General features: G+C 39.8%; 1 long non-coding RNA gene across 2 annotated transcripts in view; it reads left to right on the top strand.

Moving 5' to 3' along the window:
- The window catches only part of LOC130151849 (uncharacterized), a 73,917-nt gene that overhangs the window by 19,264 nt on the left and 35,689 nt on the right, over positions 1-18,964 (top strand). Inside the window, exon 5 of one of the 2 annotated variants that reach the window (XR_008822745.1) lies at positions 378-951. This is a non-coding gene — a long non-coding RNA (uncharacterized LOC130151849). Of the gene's footprint in view, positions 1-377; positions 6,378-18,964 lie in introns of those variants that run through there. The other variant, XR_008822744.1, reaches the window with a different exon arrangement.

The raw sequence follows: 18,964 nt of genomic DNA, 5'->3' as shown, positions 1-18,964 counted from the left end.
GCAAGGGAGACAGCTTCTTATTAGAGTAGCTGCTTCTGTGGACAGTCAGCAGAGAGAATCTCCTCTCATCGTATTCCCATTCTCAGTGATTATAAGCCAGCTGCTGATCTGGCTGATGAACAGTTGGAGGTGCTTTATATTTGCTTAAAAAAAAAGTAAACAGAATACATACATTTTAATATCCCATACCTTTTTCCCCTTGTTTTTTCTTCTTTGGAGCTGGAAGTCTGTTTCAACGTGTCGCGGCACATTTTGGTGCCACTGTCACAGGGAGAAAAAATTATGATAATGTACTGCACATATAAACATCAGAAGATGTGCTCTGAAGCTTACCACTACACCCCTTTTCTCTCTTTCTCTCTCCATACTTTAAGCAGGACTAGAAAAGCCAAACCCTCCTTGAGAAGCAAGGTTTCTCTTTGTCCTTACCCAGAAGGATGTAAGCGTTCGCCATCCATTAGGAAATCCTCACCTCTATCGCACCACTATGTGTTCAGTAACATCAAATTTGCCTACAAAGCTTGTGTGAACATCACATGCTTCAGCCTGTCACAAACAACATCTGCCTCGTGAGATACACCCAGCTGCTGAACCGTTCTGCCCACAATGCCTGGACCGTGCTCATTCAGCACTCCGTAAGAAAATTGAGAAAAAAATAACTTTATATCTATTTCATGCAGCCAGGCAAGACCAACCTTAAATACTCTCCCTTCATGAACATCAGCCTGTTAGCTTATGTTAGGTGCTACTGTGAAATGGATCCTCAGGAATGAAACATTGGGAGCAGTGGCTTGTGAATGAGGAACACTCTTTGCAGCACCCTGCCAAGCTTGGTGATGTATTGCAGCACTTAGGGGCCACTACTCCTCCTCATCCTGCCTTATTGTGGTATCTTCTGTCCGAAGAAAGGTGTGTGTAGAGCATGCCAGCATACTTGCACTGTGACACAAGGTAAGACAAGACAAAACATGAGTGCCATGGAGACTCTGACTGAGGTCTGTGCTGTATGTGGTGGGTAACTTGGTACGATCCTGTGTTTGTTGCCTGGTTCAGTCCTACATTTCTCAGGCCACCTCCAAGAAATATTAAAAATACTGTTTTCCAAAGGCTGAAGTTAGGCAATTATTATAGAAATATTGGCTGTGGTTTATGGTCTTGCCAAATTAAGTTTAGCTTCAGTGAATGTGACATGAAATCTGTAGAGTATAGCCCCACCGGTGAATAAAAAGGCTTCTTCAGCCTAGTCATGTAGAAATGTCAGTAATACAAAATTCTGACAATTGTAAGAGCATTGCATTTGCAGAAGCTTTGCACTTTCAGTCTGGTGATAAAGCGTCAATCTGTATATAGTTCCATTTTGTCATTTGCTTGTGGAGTACTTCTTTCCTACACTAAAATTAAAATTGAAAAGTCTTTTTCACTTTTGAGGAAAAGAGCAGCGTTGAAGAGAAATTCTCCCTGGCAAATTAATAGATAAGGTCTGCCATGCTAACTCAAAAGCAAGCAAAAGGTAAAAATTGAATCTCTTTATCACAGTTAAGTCATTTTTCTAAACTGAGGAAGTAATATAGGATGGAAGATATAGGATAGATTCTCTTACAGAAAGTGCTTTTAAACTTTAAAAGATCCATAACTAATATTGGGAATGCTTATAAATTACAGTCTTCTCTTTTAGATTATGTTGCATTTATTACATTCTACCAGGACTTTATGGAGATTCTCAAGGAATTAAAGTTATATTTATGATAAAAACACGGAGCTGCTTCTAAATAGCATTTTCATCATATTAACTGTTGCCTAGATAGCAGGCATATCTCCTTGAGCACCTCTATTCTGGTTTAGCACTACAGCTTGCAAATTAATACAGTCATTATAAGACAGCAAAGCTATATCACTTACCATTTCATTATTGTTCATATCAAAATCCATATTTTTTCAGTTTTCCCTAGGGTTACAAACTGGATAGGGAAACGTTATCATCTTGCAAAATAATCTCTCAAGACTCGCTCTCTTTGGTGTTAAGAGGAGCAGTTAATCATATTACAGTAATTTTCATATTAATAGGTACTGTGTAAAGAGAGAGTTAATGCTCTCCTCCTACATTCAATCCTCCAACAGAGCTTTTTATATATACATATATTTATATATGTGTGTATGTGTATATATATATGTGTATATATATATTAATCCGCTTGGAACTGGATTAGCACAAAAGATATCACGTCCTACTCAGTATATGAATCAGGGTCAAATCAACAGCATACCCTTAAATTTTTAATCAAAATGGCAATCTGTCATCCCTAAGAGAGTTAGGTAATGTTTCAGTGAATAACATGAATCCATACCATGTTTTAATGGAAAATGGGAGACCTTACTGCAGCACAGGAAAACACTCCACAGAGTGTCTTGCAGATACTTTACACGAGAAACTGTGATCCTACAGCATGTGTATCCACTCTAAAACAAAAATCATCTTGAGACCTGAATACTATTTTCTGAGGGATTACTTTACTTCTGAGATCTCCTCACATACTGTCATTTTCTGAACACTTCCCATACAGTGTTGTGCTTTTAATAATGTGATGTTTTTATTTGAACTTGGAGCTTTAACTTTGTGTGTGAGCATTTTCTGGTGCTTTTTCTTTTTTCCAATCTGCTAACCTGAGTAATGCGGTCTGTTCAGAAGAACCTGAGCATGAATTTAAGGAGCTAGACAAGGGGTCAGGTGTTTGCCTAATTTTTGACAGCCTGAATATGAAAGAGATGTGGGTCAGGTCTGCGGAGACGTCGGGGAGAGCGGGCTCGGCTCTGCTCCCGCTCTGCCCCGGCTCAGTGGGAAGCTGCTCCACGTGGGAGCCTGAGTGCTGCCCAGGTGCTGCAGCTAATGACCACCACAGAGAGCGGGATCAAGACCTGGAACACAATGCTGACTTAATGTGGCCATCTGGCTCCTGGAGCCAGTTGGCTTAGCCCATGAAGGAGCCCACGGCATCTTCTTGGGCAGTGTGGGAAGACACTCCCTTGGTAAACCTGCATGTTCTGTCAGTGGCCGCTCTCCTTTTGCTGAACTCCGTTGCTGTAATGATGCCATCTCTCTCGACACCCGTCATTATTCTCCCCACCATCATTCCCAGGGGTTCTGACTAAAATCGGTGGAAAGCTCCCTTGGATTTTACAAGCTTTGGTACTCGGACTTGTCTGGTTTTGACTCTGTTTTCTGTTTAGACCCACTTTGGCCACATCCCTCACCTTCCCCCACTTATGTGTACTTTTATTTCTATTCCTGACCTGCTCAACAACTTAAATTACTTAGGCAGTGAGTCAAATGCAGACTAAAGAAATGCTTTCAGCTTTGAACTGAAATGTGTTGACAGAACTCACAAGAGACCTAAAGGAGACGTGGAGAAGTGGCATCATTTTGGGAGAAAAAAAGCTGGAAACATGATTCTCATCAGATCTGTGGACTCACCATGGTTTTGTGGCAGCGCTCCTGGCTGCCTTAATGAAGTCACGAGTCCACTAATGCTGTGTACAAACAGTTTTAATTGGTGATAATATTAACACTTGTTTAATGCATCTTAATGGTAGCTGGAATTCGGTTCTATCCGCACTATAAAAGTAATGTTATTCAAACTTATGTTCTTCTTGATTAGCAGCACTTTAAAAGAAATCATACTCTAATGCACTTCTGAATTTCAGATATTCTACTGTATTTCCATTTATAACCTGACATAATTCCCACACAGCATATGGTATTAATCTGGTGTAAACACCATGTTATGATGATACCCGAACACATACAGCTGACATGAAAATGTCTTAAAGCACAATATTTCCAAAAGCAATTATGGCTCTATGGTTGGTGGTTAGCTTGCCGTGTGAATTTTTGTTTCTTTCTGATGCATACATGAAGGTACACAGGATGAAACATTACAAAAAAGGAGGTATTTTCACTGTGCGCAAAAAAGAAAAAAATAATTCAGGATGGTCCACTTTTTTTGGTCAGGCTTTCATAAGGAGATCTCACCTTCATGTGAACACAGTATTTTTGTGGTGTTGGAATTTCCATTGTTTGTTTTAGAGAGTGGATGTGTAGATCAGTGCATGGAATACAGTGACACAAAGTGAAACCAATGCATTTTTGTAAGAGAAAACTATGTCCAAAATAAGTATTTAAGGGTTTTTTTTTTAATTCTTAGTGAAGGTAATACTCCTCCTGATATGCCCCAGATATCAACCTCTGCTGGTAACCAGACATTTTTCAATGTTCCTGCTTAAAGGGGTGGGAGACCAGCTCCCCTTGTCCAGGTAGATGCAAGTGTGAAATCCTTAAAAAGATTGCCTAACATTGGAGTTGAGTCAATAATTTTGTTAAAAGGAGATAAATAAAAGCATGTCTTTTGGAAAGTAAATGCGTGTGGATGGTAATATTTTTGCTTGAACACTTGCCAGTAGGGCCAGATTCACAGCTGGTGTAAACTTTTCTAGTGCCATTGAGTTAACACCAGTTTGAGATGGAAAATTCATTTATTAGGATGAAGTACAGCTTTTTCCACAGATTGTTTGTAGCTCCACCTGCTACCCACACTCTCATTTTTTTTAGTCTTTCCCTTTTTTTCTTCCTCATGATCCTTTCTTAAATATGATCCTAAGACAAACAAAATGAAGCAACCTCAGTAAAACGCTCTCATCTTGAAAAGGAATTACCCAACAATTGATCTCTGCACTCGTTAGCATCAGTATAAATCTACAATGCCTTTGTTCTAATTACTTCATATTTGCACTATGGTGAAAAACAGTAGGTTAGGCTGTTGATGGCTTTGTAAAGTGAGCATTTCCAGCTCATCTCCTATTATCCAATGCAATATCTTAGCTTTAAAATAGACAGCTAAAAATCTTGCAACAGGGCAAGTGTAAATCTGGAATAACTCCACTGAAAATTTACACCCATGTGACTAAGAATTGCATTTAGCTCATTTGGTTGAATTCCTGTTAATGGGTTCTGCATGTTCAAGCATCCACCAGAGATTAGATGGAAACCAGCATACTTGCTGTTATCTGCGATGCAGGCAGGACACCAGAGGTGAAAGGGTAACGCATTATCACACTGTGCCACCTGGGCCATCCAACACAATTTGAGCAACCATAATTGTATTGATTACTTCTCGTGTTCATGACTAATGACCTCTAGCTGCAACCTTGCATTTTCTAAATCTTTTATATTCTGATTTAATAATAAGATTTGATTAAAAATTGCCATTAGCCAATGCCAATGATTAGTCAGCAGGACCGAATGCCGCCAAGTTCCAATGAGTTTCATTATTCTGGAATTAAAAAGGACAGAGAACTTCTCTGGGTTAATAATACAATGATTCTGTCTCAATCAGGAATGAAAGGAAATAACTCTAATGTACAAATGCAGCAAAATGTATGGCTGTTACTAATAGCTACATTTTACAGAGAAGTGTTTGAAGATTTAAAGGGACTTTGTCACAGATGGTGGGGACAGTTTGCTTTTACTTTTTATATTTGATTGGAAAGCCAGTGTCAGATGGTGTGTGAGGGGGCATTTTCCCAAAGAAGGCCTTTTCCTTTGATGAAACAAGAACGTGGGGTTTATTCAGTTTCTCCGTGCGCATCTCTGCCATAGGAAGACAATGCAAAGTGTACACAGGCAAAAATGAATTGTGATGGCTTTAGAAAATGGCAAGGGGATTTGTCCAGGCTGTTCACTTGCTGCGAATATATTAACCTATGATATTTATTTAATTTTTTTTTCCAAAATGGTGATTTAATATTTAAACACAATGACATAGTGTCACATCTAGCCCAGAAAATAAAGTAGTATGCTGTTTCCTTTCAGGAGGGTAAAGTATTTAAACACACACTGATTTTTTAGACATGTGTCTAAATCCTGCTGAAGTGGTCTTTTGTTAGGGATAGACTTAAGCATGCACTGAAGGGCTCTGCTGAACCTGAATCGATGCCCTGGTGTTCCTGAATGTGGGGTGCACTACAGAAGATGCTCTATGGGGGAAACATCTGCTGCGGGATGTGATGTTACCTCAGATCCTGTTGAAGCTGGCTGAAGGACTAGGTGACATTGAAGTCAATGAGAGCTGAGAGCACTCAGCACCTTTCAGGTTCAGACACCTAAATAATAGAAGACTCTTGAGGCACAGCAAAAGCATTTCCCCTCTGTCACACAGGAATAAGAAAACTGTCCTGTCTCCATTTCATCCTCCAGAAAATATGCCCCAAATCTGAGTCCTTTAAGATTTTTAGGGTGTTTGAATAAAGAAATACCTCTTTGAATTACTGCATACATAAAACTTTTTGTCACCTTCAGGAAAATAATTTTTAAACATACTTCGTTAATAAAGTTTGCTTTTGGCAACTGTTGTTTTCCTCGCTTATTATAAGTGCCTTTAAAATGTTTCCATTAATTAAGGCTGCTTTTATGAGCTACATCCATTTAGTAAAATTACAGAAAGAAGTGCTGCCGACACATCTGCCATTGACTTCTGTTTGCCTGAGCATTTTATACCCCCATGAATAGCACAGTGGGGAGAAAAAGCCTGCGAAAGAGAATGATAGAAAGAGGTGAATTCTGTCCAGCAAAACATGGGGGTCAGGAGAGACTCGGCTGATTGCATACTCATGTTTTCCAGTATTGCATGAGGAGAGTGGAAAGTTGGTTGAACTCTAGTTACAACACAATAGCCCTTTTAAAAAATACTGATTGAAACGCTCAGAAAATAAAAAATGCATAAAGCATGAGTCTGAATATATGAGATTGTGTTTTGGGGGAGCAGGCAAGAAGGAGTTTGATCTGAACATCTCAGTATTAACTTACGGAGGTTTTTATACACCCTCAGCTGAAAGCATTACTAGCCAGATTATAATTATAATTACCTTGGCTTCATCTCAGTGTTTATCTGCCATGACACCCACCCAGCCACCTGCCTGCTATTAATTCATTCAACACTAACTTCATCTTTTTTTCCTTTTATCTTGTTTTTTTCCTGTTATCCTAACTTTAAAAAATGTGTCCGTTATTAGAAACAAACTAACACAATATTTGTTTGTCCATGACATCATATGTTCCTTTGTTTAAAAAAAAAAGAAGAAAAAAAAAACCCCGCGGAATTCTTCATATTATAAAAATAACCTATTTGTATTTTATAGTGAAAACTGGAAAGATCTGGCATTTAACGAAAAAACTCAGAACAGCTGATAATCTTCTTTAAATTAAATCTTTTTTTTTTTTTTTTTTTCATCCAGAATACTGCCAGATATTCAAATAAGAGGAAATTCATGACAAGGGGCAACAAGAACAGTACACAGTGGGCTTGTAGGATTCCACTGTGGGTGTGAGTCTGTACAGGTCTGGGGTATTTCTTGCTGTTATTGCTCCTGAGATGCTGAAGTTTGTTGTTTGCTGTGACAGAACACCAAATGTCCAAGTCTCCTGTAAAATGATGGTTTAAAAACATTGACCAAACAGGAAAAAAACTTGAAATCACAACCATTCCCACAGTGCTTAAAGCCTTGGAAAGGCTTAACACTGCATTCTGCTATGCTGTTTATAGGACAGAAAGCACTTCTCCCCAGTATGCCTGGGACCATGCACTGATGCTGTTGTGTGGATGTCCTTTTGGAAGATCAGTGAGTGGTAGATTGAAGAACAAAATGTAATGTGTCAGAGAGAGCTAATTATAATAATGGCTTGAGGTCAGGTAAATGCTTCACTATGTGTCTGACCCAACCATTGTTTATTATACTCCTCGTGTCAACACATTTTTACAGAGTGAAAATTAGCAACTCATTAATTTAATTTCAGGATTTAATGCCACTGTGAAGGAAAATAAGCAAGGTTTATATTGAATAGTGATGTTTCTAGAAGGCAGCATTATAAACATGGAAGTGAAGAGACTTTAAAAGCAGCTTTGAGTTGAATGGTGTAAAGGTCTGATCTTGCAACCATTCATCAAACCTCAGTTCATCAAACTGCACTTAACTTTAAGTAGCTGGTCAAGTCTTGTTCAAATCAAAAGCATGTGTTTAAATGCTTTCCGCACTGCAGTCTTAGACCACGCTCAAGCAACGTTTCTGACTTCATGGAGCCTGCTTGCCTGGGCAAATGTGTCAGGGTAAAGGCCTAATTGCCCATATTCTCTACTGTTGATGCTCCTTTTTTCAATGACATTTCTGCTCTCTGTCAGTTAAAGCCTGGAAATGTCAGAATGTAAGACACGTTACCCAGACCTCTGTACAGATTTTGGGGGCACAGTTCAAGCAAGAAAATGAATGAAGGAGAATTTCTGAGGGAGTACGCTTATTGCTTATTATATTTTTCAGCTCCCCAAAGTATGCAAGCTGCTGTTTATCCAATGTCGGTTCCTGACCTGTTTCAGCTAATGCAGTCTTCCTTTGGCATAGCTTACAAAGGCACAGCAGCACGTTGTGTTTACAGAGACAATAACTCTTCTCACTGTTACAGTGTTAACCTGAAGACTTTCAATACTTTAGGACCTACTAAGGCTGGAGGTTTCCCAGTTTTCCTGCTTTCTGTCATCTTTTCTTATATTGCCTTCCCCACTTCCCTCCCCTCTATCCTTTTATTCTTAAAGAAGGTCAGTACTGGGGAAGTGAAGACATGCTTTTCCCAGGTTCTGGAGGATTTCTTTGCTTTCACTCCAAGCTATACTGGTGGATGAAACCCCCTCTTCCCCTGAAGGCCAGAAGAGAGCCCTAGTGTGTTCAACCTGATCCCATTCTGTGTGACTGAAGGTCCAGGGCTCCAAAGCATGCTGCAGGCTGCAGGTACTGAACAGTTTCCTATTGTTTAAGCCCCAGGAGATAAAAGAAATCTGTGTCAGAGCTTAGAAAACAACCCAGATGTCTTAGCTGTTCTTCCCCAGACTTAGACATTAAACAGCTTTCACTCCCAATGCACAATCATTGATTGCTGGGATTTTTTATGTTACCCTTCAAAATTATGGACCACTGCATGCAGGAATCCCTATTTTTAGACTTATTTTTTCTAATGATAAATTCAGGAAATATTATAATAGAGTGCAATTATCAGAACGTGGCTATCAGTCTAAAACTTGTATCCAGCACTGTTCTGGTTTGGCACTGTGTGGCTAGCCTGGCTCTGTCCTCAAAGCCATCTTTTGTGTCGGATGGCAATTGCTGCAAGGGCAGTATGTACAGCTACAGCTTTCACCAAGGCATCGACAGCTCTGAGGCTGGGGACTGAGGGGGCAATGCGTAGGTCTTATGATCGTCCTCATTTCATTGGAAAAGGTCACAGAAGTCATCAGATTGACTGCGGAACATTCCCTCAGAGCAATGCACCTTTTGTACTGCAGAGCTGCTACTATTTTTGAAGCCATGGTCCATGCGGAACACAAATCTTTCTTTAGCATGTGTATCAATGCATTAGAAATACCCTCGGGGATGGGGAGAGGCTTCCTGTTCAGTGCAGTATTTCAACAAAATATTCTAAATGAATGTAAAGCGGGCAAGAAAAGCTATTGCTGGGTTTTGTTCCTTCCTTCCAAAAGCAAGTCAAGGAAAAATTGAGGAATGGAGATCCTTGACTGTAGTCAGTGTATGTGTTTTTTCATGTAAGGAGGTAATAATAAAAAGATCAATGTATTGAAAGTCTGGATTCTTTTTACATTACAAAACTCATCAGGTTAAAACCAGCTGGCAAGGAGTGCTGTAGGGACAGCACAGCAGGCTGCGGACTGTGTGTTTTAGGGGAGAGCTTTGAATGTGCCCCATGTCCTCTGCTTCTACCACATGGGCCTTGGCACAAAATCTGTGCCCATGAAATGGTCAGCCTGTGAAAAGTAGAAAGCACTTTATATAGCATATATTGCCCTTGTTTCAGAAGTATCTGCAAAACAGTCATCTACCTAACAGGCAAATGTCCTAATAATATATAGAAAATGGCCCTTCATTGCACATAAATGAGTTACAAAAAGGAAAAGCCGCTAAAAAATATACAGAGGTGTCCACAAAGTATTTTCTCCTACACTCTCAGGAAACATTTTTCAATCTCAAATATTTTCCTGTTCACCAGTGCCCTGTGGAAACACCTGATGAAGAGGTAGATCAACCCTCATCTTGCATGGGTCTCGGCTGTGTCTCACAACAGGTTTGCTAGCAAGCATCCCTGCTGCAAGCAGGTACTCTGCCTGCAGCCTCTGGCGTTAGCCCCGGCGTGCTGAACAAATCACAGCCCTGCCAAAGCACCTCATGCTGCACCTGAAAGAGAGGAGTGAATTTCGTGCAGGTCAGATCCTGCAACGACATAGCATACTAATCACAAGCCGGAATGGCTCTTTGGTTCAAAATGGCTCTTTGATTTCTCTTGATGACTGAATGAACACCGTGAAGGCTCAGTAAGGCTGAACTTCGTTACTAGGCTTGTTTGACCACCAATATATGAATGCCCAGAGGTATGAATAAACCCTGTATGGAAGGAAAAAAAAGCCCACCAAGCGAATGAATGCCTAAAACATGCTCACTGGTTTTCAGATACAGCACTATGGAATTTCTTCACAGAATTTAAAATCAGTTTAACTGCATTTGATATCTTTTTACAAAGAAGCCAGGGGAAAAAATAATTAAATAACTACCGACTTTCATGGCTTTTTCACAGGCTTCAAATGTTACCATAGGTAGGTCATCTTATCAGTCAATATTTCATTAATAATATAATTTTTGCTTCCACTTTTTTTTGTTTGTATTTTTGGTTTTTGTTTCTTGTTTGTATTGTGAGCTTCTGGGAAGCATGGACTTTCTCTTGTTGTGGTTTTGGAACACATACCAGATACACAATCAAGTATGAATCTTCAGACATGACTAGAATAGAAACAAATTATAGTAAATGATTATTAGTCATTGTTTTAGGCTACGTGAAAATGTACAGGAAAAAAAAATCATGCAAAACTGACATGTTAAAGCACTGGAAATGGACTAATGAGACTAAGTTCTCAAAATCAGGGTAAGCCAAGGCTGTTGCTGGTTACTTCTTAATTAACTAAATGAAGCATACACAGCCAATAAAGATCTAACTTTTGCAAGGCAAATAAGCTAGGACTTTTATGGATGCCGATAAAACGAATGTTGTCTGGGCGATATTCATTAGCTGAGTGGAAGATGTCTGTAGAGGCTATGGTCCAGAAAGTTGGTGGATTTAATGGCACGGGCACGAAGGATTGTATAATAAAGTGAGTGAAGCTGGTAAAAGAAAAGAAGTAGCGCTTCTTCAGTGTGAATATGTTTCATTAAACCAGCAGTAAATTGCATGGACTTTTATCATCTCCTTGTCTACATTAGCTAAGGTCTGACTAATGCTAGTGGGTCTACCCATTCATTTGCAGAACAGAAAGACTGGTTTACTGTTCCTCATGAGCTGAAAGGTAGATGAGGAAAGCGTAGTTGGATGTCTGCCTTCTGTGTGTGTGTGGAGGTGAAGAAAAGCATTTGTGTAAAAGCAAATTCTCAGGTATGTCTAACACCCTTTCTTTCCTATTTGTGATTGTATGATTAGACAAGAAAAATGGAAAACCTTTTCAGCCATGGTTTATTCCCACCCTGACAGTGTTCTCCTGGCAGTTCGAGACCTTTTCATACTGTGACAGGTTAAAAAGGAAGGAAGGAAGGAAGGACTGAAGTTTCTGGAGAATGAAAAATATCAGAAGTAGAAAAAATGGTAGTGTGGTCAAGAGCAGTGTTACATATGTACACCTTCAGAGTCACGTGTGCCCCTTGTCTTTGGTCAGGCTGTGAGGAGGCTGGTGACCCACCATGCACCAATTGTCTTGTGCAAACCCCTGTGGTGTCCAGGAGCAATGTGATGACTAAGGCTGTTTCTCTGGGGGATAGCTACTATGTGAATTTGATAGCTGTTCAAGTGATACGTGAAAGAGCGTGTGACTCAACATGCCCTAGTGGCTATGCAGTTATTGTGCTGAAATAATGATCTAGTATCTGTTTACTTCTTGCTCACAGACCAACTTGTACTTTGCAGTACTTTTAGCTTCCTTTTTCAGTTTTTTTGAAGGCAAGGAAAACCAGTAGCAGGGCCAGGACCAGAACCAATATCCCATGAATTTCATCACTACCACCTCCAGTGTTTCTCATTGCTTCCCAGTTGTTGGCTGTGGTGCTGGTCCACACTTATTTTTTAGATATGTTTTAGGTCATGTTTTAGATCAACAGGGGTCTGCCACCCTGAAGCCTTTAGTGCTTCCAGTTATCTGGTGTCTCATGTCTCATGGAAAAAACATAGTTTTGTGCGCCATCATGTAAACACCCAATTTATTTCCAGATACAATGGAAAAAGGCTGGAGAAAGCTCAGGGAGATCAAGCAAGTTCAGAATATGGTTTACTGATCATCAACAGATGTGCTTAGTGTTTGGGGTACACCTGAATGCAAAGATCCCACAATAAATATGCATGTAAAAGGCATATAGGTGCTGGAATAATACAGGAAACAGTGAGAATGAATTACCAAATAGATTTTATTTATTTATTTATTTAAATCTCCCTCTTCTCTTGTGACTTCTCCTGTAAATAGACAATGCCTGACAGAACCTGGGGCTTGTATGATTTTCTGTCTGAAATGTGCAGAGCTGTGGAACAGTTAAATGGATATTAAAAAATTTCCTCAGTCCTTATCTGGCAAGTTTTGTACCTAGGCTGTCAAGCAGCAATCATTTAAATTCATACATTGTTCTTCTGATGCCAAAGTGGTGGCTAGTTCAGCTTAAACTTTGTATCACATGAACAGGAATATTGAATCTGAGAAGAAAAAGGAGCAAAGAGTAACTTCACGCTACTTGCAATGCTACTTCAGCATTGCAAAAGCATGTTTGGCTGTTTGCTTCCTGCAACTCCATAGCTGTTTTACTACCAGTAATCAGAGCGCTAAGTTGAATACTTGTTTTTATCTGGGTTGATAAATGTTGATGACAACTGTATAATATTCTGAAAAAGCAGAGAGAACGTTTTAGTCACTATAGCAGGGCAAATTTAGGACCTGCCACTGAAAATGTACTGTGCACATGAGTAACTGCTTTTTTGGTGTGACTCAGTTGCTAACTGTTTAGCTCTGATAACCCTAATATTTACAGTTTCAGAGCCTTTCTGGGATCTGTTATTTTTACACTGGCACATACAAAACTTCTTGAATAAATCTTGACTGCAGGCATAAGAGACGCTCCTCAGCGTGTCTACAGCTGCTGGCCAGTTTGGCCACGTAGCTGCTGTTTCCCTTCGAGTCAGCTGAGACTCGGAATATGACAGCAGTAAGTAACGAAGCCTCCCTGACACCTTTAAAGTTAGATGCTCTAGATGCTGTGACATTTGAATTTACTATGATACAAGCTACCTGAATATGGTCATGTTGCCTCCTGATAGAAGTGGAAATGAGCCTACATCTGAACTGTGTGTTTGGGGCTGCCATACTTGAAAGACTTTTTGGAAAAGACCCTACAACTATGACTAACTATATTTTGTCATGAAGAACTGAAAGCATAGTAACCTCTTATTCTGTTTTCTCTAGTCATTTCTCCAGACCACTGATTTAAGAAGAAAATGTTATCTTTCTTCCTTTTCCTTGCCCTCTGAGAAATTCATATTAATTTTTAGTTAATAGCTGAAGCATCCGGGCAAATGCAAGTTGTGTTTCTGCATCTATTAGGATATAAATACCTGTCCTTTTCTCCCTCCTGCAGGTCATTCTATTTTAGGAGAGGCAATGGTAAATTTAACATCCAAGGTGTCGTGACTGCAAGACTAAATGCAGGTGTAGAAAAATCTTACAGTCATGATTTCAACAAATGCTACTTTTCTATGAGTTTTATGAGGAACCGAAAAGGAAAGAATTGCACCTCTGCTGTTGGCACAGAAGCCTCACTCAGAGCATGACATGGCTTACTGACATGTGCTGACTACACAAACAACTCTATTTCTTCTTGTTTCAGCCTCTTCTTTTCATCTTAGCTGGAGACAAAATAGCAGTCATAAAATACTTGCAGAAAATCAGAAGAGCTTCCAAATCCATGTGCATACCTTGGCCAGATAAATAGAGTATCATTCTAGCCCAGATTTTGTTTGTGTGCAGGATCCCACTGAAGGTGACAGGTGAGGTTTTCATTGGGGTTTCTTCAGCACCTTGAGCCCACTTCACCTTTCTGGAACATTTTGGTGATGCTGTTATTTCTTTTTTAAGTAAAAAATCCTATTCTGTACTCTTAAAAGCTTTGCGTCCTAGTGAAGCTCTTGAATGCATATTGATTCTCCTGCTTCTTTCAGAGACAGAAATGTTCTTGTTCTCTGAACCTGAAACAACACTCCTGGTAACCATGATGGTCTGGAGAATATAAACTGAGATAGGTATTTAGAAGAAAGGTATGTATCTCTTATTAGGAGAACTGACTTGTCTAAGACACGGCCTTTCAGCAACAAACCAGACCAGTGGTGTCTTAGGCCACGGCTGGAGCTTTTGGCTTCTGCAACTTTGCCCCAGAGTCCAGGATGCATCCAGATTATTTGGGTACTGTAGTGATTTCAGTGTGGTATGGAGAGGTCTCCCCTCAGACACTGAAGAGCTCTTGATATAAACCACTTTATTCTGAGGTCAAGGGCTCTGCAAGCTGTCCTGCTAACTGGTTTTACCATTTTTCCTCCCCTCTATGCATCTCTGAAAAGCACAGACCACCTTCTGAGACCCCAGGGCTGACACCACTAACTTTTTTTTGGTGTCTGTAATCACTTTCTTATTCTTTATTATAGAACATGTAGTAATTATGTAGTTTTCTAACATGCTTTGAGAGTTACTATGCGCACTGTGTTAATTCAGCATTATTTCTTGACCCAGGGCTGACTACAGCTATGTCTACAATTTTGCGCAAGAAGCTCATTTCACTGTTACATTTCACGTAGACCACCATGCTGCTTTCTAATAGTTTGCAATTAGTTTGACTAAGGTATCAAACAGTAACGAATATCATGAAACTGTCAGTCATTAGACATTTTCTCTCCTTAATTGGTCAGTGATCTTCTTGTTAAGAAAATGTAAACACTTTAAAGTTAAAAAAAATGTGAATAAACCATAAAAACTTTTGCCTCTTCAGATGATGTAGCCATCAACTATTAGCAAGCACATTATTCCTCAAAACCAGAAGAATTACATTTTAGTTGTCAACACACATTTAAAAATAATTGGGACTAAAATGTTCTCCTTAGTTAATACCTTTGAGGATACATCTGCAGCTTGACCTCACCTCTATATTGAGCTAGTTTTGATGTTTTAATAGGCACAATATTACAACTTCACACTGTGACATAATATTTTGCCTTCAAATACATACACGTAGGCAACACAAGGAAATGTTTGTTATCTTCCATGTGTAAGAACAAGTACAATGTAAGATAAAAATGGAAGCAAAAAGCTTAGGTAGTAAAACATATTTTATTCCTCCTGGTTTTTCCTGATGAGGTTACAGGAAAAATACACAAGTTGTTTGTTTGTTAGGTTTCCAAGCTGCCAATATGTACAGTAGAGAAAAAATAAATAAGTCAAACTTCTGACAGGTGCAGAAAGAGAGAGCTCTGAGGTAAACTCTGACTCCCCAGGGTATTTAAAAATTTTTCCTCTTGCCAGACCCAAAATAAAATTCAGTCTCTATGTCCAAGAAAATAAACAGTTCTGTTGAACTGCTAGATATCAGGGCTTGTCTTGGAGTTTTTGTGAGATACACATAGCTGAAATTCAGATTTATTTTTTTTTACCATAGATACTGGACTTAAACAATACAGTTGTGCGAGAAACATGACTTTGCATTTTGGAAAGCAAAGGTTTTTAAGTTATGGCAGCTGATTGACATGAGCTGTTCCAGCGATGCCCGAGGAAGCATGCTTGAGCAAGCGTATCTGACTTCTTATTTCAGCAGCTTCTCTTGGCTGGTGCTTTTTCTGGTCTTCCGGTCCCTTCCCAGCTCTCCTTTCCTTTCAAATAACTGCCACTAAAAATTCCAGTCCAGACAAAATATGTGTAAAATATTACAAGAACTGAGTCATGTGAATGTATGGGGGAGGTGATGGAGTGATGGAGATGAGGTGAATCTGATACTTACCTGCATGATAAACAATCACAGCAGTACCGTGATGTATGCCTTGGCCATCTATTGCCCAGCTGTATCAGCGCAAAGAATGCAGGGTTTGGTGATGGCAAGCTGCACAGCCCCTATTAACGTGTCCCTTAGTGGCAGGTTGTGCTGCGAAGGGATGTGCTGCTTGGCATGGAGCCATAGTAGGATCTCCGCTACATTTTGGTGGAGCTCATTCAGCTCCAGTTGTCTGCCCCTGCACATGCAGCATGACTCAGGGACCTTCCAGATGGCCACCTCAATCCCATTTGCCCCAACTGACATCCTAGTAAGGCCATAATTGTACCCGCTATGTTTAAAACTCAGTTTTGAGGAGGTAACCCTGGTTCTATCACAAAGTCTCATAAATTAAATTGAAATCAGTCACATTTATGACTGGTTGTTAAAAAGCTGTAAGTGTTATGAATTTATGACACTGTGCTCATATTCAGCTGTTCACTGCTTCTGCTTCTAGGTCTTTTTCTCCTATGTGGGATAAAATTTATATTTGTGGGTGAGATCATTATAAATCTTTTATGTACCACAAGTGCAATTTTAAATGTTTGCAGGCATGGAGAACTGTGCCCATGAGATATCAACTATATTTCATGGGTTATTGCTTCATAGAACTGACAAAAAAGAGCTTTGCAACTAGTATACACTCACACACACTTCTTAAGTTTACATGTTTGACCTTTAAAAGCTGGTAGGCAGCATGAAATGTGCAACTTTTAGAAAATAAAATGCTACATGGTTCATATTTTACTTGGATGCCAGCTGGCCATGTTAATTTTCTTTCTTAGGCAAAAACACCTTCTCAGAAGACTTGCCCATGCCCAATCCTCCAAAACTTCTTGCTGATTCCAATTCCAATTGGACAAGTTCCTCAGGAGTGAGTATAGTTTACGTACAGCTCTGTACATCACATCAGTGATGAAACACAGGCCAGCAGTGATGAATGCGTGGCTCACACTACATGCAAGCCTGTTGCTGAGTTCTGCAGCCTTCACACTGAGCTTTCCTATCATCACAGTTGTTAGAGATGATGTATTCAAGGCACCAGGTACAGAGGAATACATTTTTTTTTAAAAAGGTATTTTTTTCCTGGATGGAAAGATGTATGGGCTGGGAAGATCTTACTAGAACTGGGTGACCTGTTAATAGATGACAAGCTGTGAGCCAGGTCATAGTGTGGCATTAACTTAAAAGAGCACTTGAAGAAATATGCTTTAATGGAAAGCACATTGTGTTGAGAGGTGGGAAGACTGGAGTTTCCTAGCTGTGTCATTGGACTACTGGGACAAATAGTTTCACTTCTCTGTGACTTACCTAGGTGTGGATTTAGCAGGGGAAAAGAGGTTAGAGGAGTTTTCTGTCCTCTCTGCCCCTGATTGACAATTACCCATAGCACACTGTGCAGGGTGCGACAAGTCTTTCTGCTTCCTGGCTTGTATCCCAGCCCTGGAGCACTTACTGTGCTGTGCGGAGCAGGGGAGAGCCATCCTCTACAGTGCATCTCCACGGTGTTGGGGACATGTCTCTGAGACATAATTTAGTGTGAGCATCTACAGGCTTTATCTACATTGGCACCATCCTGTTATTTACCTCATTTGCTCATTTTGGACAAAAGGCTCCTTGAGATTCAGACTGTCCCTTGCTATGTGTTACTGCTTTTGGTATCCAGTGTAAATATAAAACATAAATATAATTTGCCAAGGTCCTTGTGTCTTCTATAATACTGTGATGAGTTGGGGAAGTATCAACTAGCTTCAGGGAATGTTTAATCTTTCACCTATGAATTTCCTATGTATTGTATTGGATATTGGTAATCCCCTCACTATTTCCTTTGTTTAACAATATATGCAATCTCTTTAGCTTTTGTAATGTTTTTTACTACAGGTGTTACATATTGTATTAGATTAAATAGGGCACATACCATTGTCTGTGTCCCCTGATTTGGGTAAATGGAATCTTGACGAAGAGATGTCAAGATGGCAGTGAGAATGTTACCTCCATCAACATTAGCACAAATGCACGTGTAAATGTTTTAAAGCACACGTACTTCCTTTGAATGTTTTAACAGCATAACCTAACTACTGAATATTCACAAAGCTCAAAATAAATTCATTCATGGTTTCTATTTGAACAAAGAGGCACAACCTTCTTTAATGCAACATTCATCCAACTTCATAGTATGCATCAAAATACATTTGGATGGTTTATGATTGATGTGGTCATCCTCTTATGATTCCTTTGGGCTAGATAGAAATAGAAATGTAGGGCAGGAGTGTCCATTACTGTGCAGCTGCTTTTCTCTGCGCTGTCAGCATAAACTAACGTGAAAGCTGGAGGGTCTGGCTCAGCAAAAATGTAATTCTGGGAAGATGAGCTGCTGTGGGGCACCTATATTTCTCTTCGTTAGCGGTGTTAGGATAGCATTAAAAGGGTGCATGGTTGAAGGGAGAAGGCAATGGGAAAGGGATCATAGTGTCTCAGTCATGCTCATTCATGTTGGCTCTTGATCGTGATTTTGGCTCATAGTGTGTTACAGCTAAGCATTAACTGGAAAAGCTTTTGAGCATTTCTGACATAATGGAAAGCAAATGGCCCTTTCACAAAGCAGCACCAATTTCAGAGGTGGAGTTAGTTAATGCCTTCTTTGCTTCAGTCTTTACTGCTAATGCCACCCTTCAGGAATCTCAGACCCTGAAGGCAAAAGAGAAAGTCCAGTAAAAGGAAGACTTTTCTTGATTGAGGAGAATCACGTTAGAGACCATTTATGCAAACC

This window comes from Falco biarmicus, chromosome 6, assembly GCF_023638135.1.
Source record: "Falco biarmicus isolate bFalBia1 chromosome 6, bFalBia1.pri, whole genome shotgun sequence".
Taxonomy (NCBI): Eukaryota; Metazoa; Chordata; class Aves; order Falconiformes; family Falconidae; genus Falco; species Falco biarmicus.
This window is presented reverse-complemented; position numbering and strand designations above follow the sequence as displayed.